Source organism: Mus caroli, chromosome 5 (genome assembly GCF_900094665.2).
Source record: "Mus caroli chromosome 5, CAROLI_EIJ_v1.1, whole genome shotgun sequence".
Taxonomy (NCBI): Eukaryota; Metazoa; Chordata; class Mammalia; order Rodentia; family Muridae; genus Mus; species Mus caroli.
Genome location: NC_034574.1, coordinates 36,543,907 through 36,545,943, shown reverse-complemented (window position 1 = coordinate 36,545,943; position 2,037 = coordinate 36,543,907). Strand labels below are relative to the sequence as shown.

At 40.6% G+C, this 2,037-nt stretch overlaps 1 pseudogene; it reads left to right on the top strand.

Moving 5' to 3' along the window:
• The first annotated feature begins 257 nt into the window (after positions 1-257).
• LOC110294842 lies at positions 258-1,594 on the top strand (annotated as a pseudogene).
• The last annotated feature ends 443 nt before the right edge of the window (positions 1,595-2,037 follow it).

The window sequence follows — 2,037 nt, the reverse complement described above, 5'->3', positions numbered from 1 at the left end:
AACCAAGAAATCTAACAAGAGGAAACTTACCATACCCTATGAGCATGGAGTTCTCAACAGTGATGTCATCTCTAAAGAAGCAATTTTATGTTTATGATAGAGTTATCATCCAAGTTAAGAATATACAAAATAGGTAGAAACAGGAGGGAGATAACTGAAGGCTAGCTGCTACTGCACTTGCGGCGCAGTCTACCTTAGAGCTACTTGATTGTCAATGCATACACTTTTGTGGAGAAGCATCGTGTGCATATTCAGCCATGGCACAACTCCAGGCACGTTTCTACACGGAGAATAGGAAAAACGCAGTGGGTGATGTTCCTTTCTCAATCCCTGCCACCTCTGAAGTTGTCGACCTTAGTAACATTATCAATAAATTGCTGGAGACCAAAAATGAACTCCACAAACATGTCGAGTTTAATTTCCTTATCAAGGGCCAGTTTCTTCGAATGCCCTTGGCCAAACACATGGAACTGGAGAACATTTCATTAGAAGAGGTTGTGGAACTAGAATATGGGAAAAGTACACCACACCCCAGCCAGAGCAGTGCATGTTCCATGATGACTGGATCAGCTCAATTAAAGGGGCAGAAGAATGAATCCTGTCTGGTTCTTATGATAAGACTTCTCGAATCTGATCCTTGGAAGGAAAGTCAATAACGACAATTGTCGGACATACAGATGTTGTGAAAGATATGACTTGGGTGAAAAAAGACAGTTTGTCCTGTTTATTACTGATGGCCTCGATGGACCAGACTATTCTCTTATGGGAGCAGAATGTAGAGAGGAACACAATGAAAGCTCTGCACTGCTGCTGAGGGCATGCTGGGCGTGTGGATGCCATAGCAGTCGATAGCTTAGGAGCTAAGTTTTGCAGTGGCTCTTGAGATAAGATGCTAAAGATCTGGTCTACAGCCCCTGTAGATGAAGAAGATGAGATGGAAGAAACCACAAATCAACCAAGAAAGAAGCAAAAAACAGAACAATTGGGACTAACAAGAACACCCTTGGTGACCCTCTCTGGCCACACAGAAGCAATTTCCTCAGTCCTTTGGTCAGATGCTGAAGAAATCTGCAGTGCATCATGGGATCACACAATTAGAATATGGGATATTGAGTCTGGCCGTCTTAAGTCAACTCTGACAGGAAATAAAGTGTTTAATTTTATTTCCTATTCTCCACTTTGTAAACATTTGGCATCTGGAAGCACAGACAGGCATATTAGACTGTGGGATCCCCAAACTAAAGATGGTTCTTTGATGCCTCTGTCCCTCACCTCACATGCAGGCTGGGTAACATCAGTGAAGAGGTCTCTTACCCATGAACAGCAGCTGATCTTGGGCTCTTTAGATAACATTGTGAAGCTATGGGATACAAAAAGTTGTAAGGCTCCTCTCTACGATCTAGCTACTTATGAAGATAAAGTTCTAAGTGTGGACTGGACAGACACAGGGCTACTTCTGAGTGGAGGAGCAGACAATAAATTGTATTCCTACAGATATTCCCCTACCACTTCCCATGTGGGGCTTGAATATGAATGGCTGATAAGAGAAAAAAAAAGAATATACAAAATAGAACTAACCAAACGAAGAAAATAAACTGGAAATTTTTCATAGGTAAAAGAAAAGTTTCCTTATGGAACATTTAAATTTGATATTAAGTTGGTGTGCTATGATATATAATATATAAAATGATCTTGTGCCTGTTCCTGGCAGAGAGTTCCTAAGCACTTTGTAATTTATGTCCTTGATATTAGGAATGAGCAGAGGATCTTCTCCTAGTCATGATATAGGTTTTTCAATCATGCCTGAGTTTATGCTAAGGATGGGTCTCCTGGTGAACACCTATATAGGTTCATAGTGAAGTACAAATTGCCAAAGGAACCAACCTAATAATAAGAAGGCTGGAACTTGAAAACTTTCTTTCCCAAACTTCAGTAATGTGACTGGGATTTGGGACAGAATTAATTACCACTGACCAATAATTTAATTAACCATGCCAATGTAGTGGCCATTCCATTAAAACACTGAAAAGTGGAGCT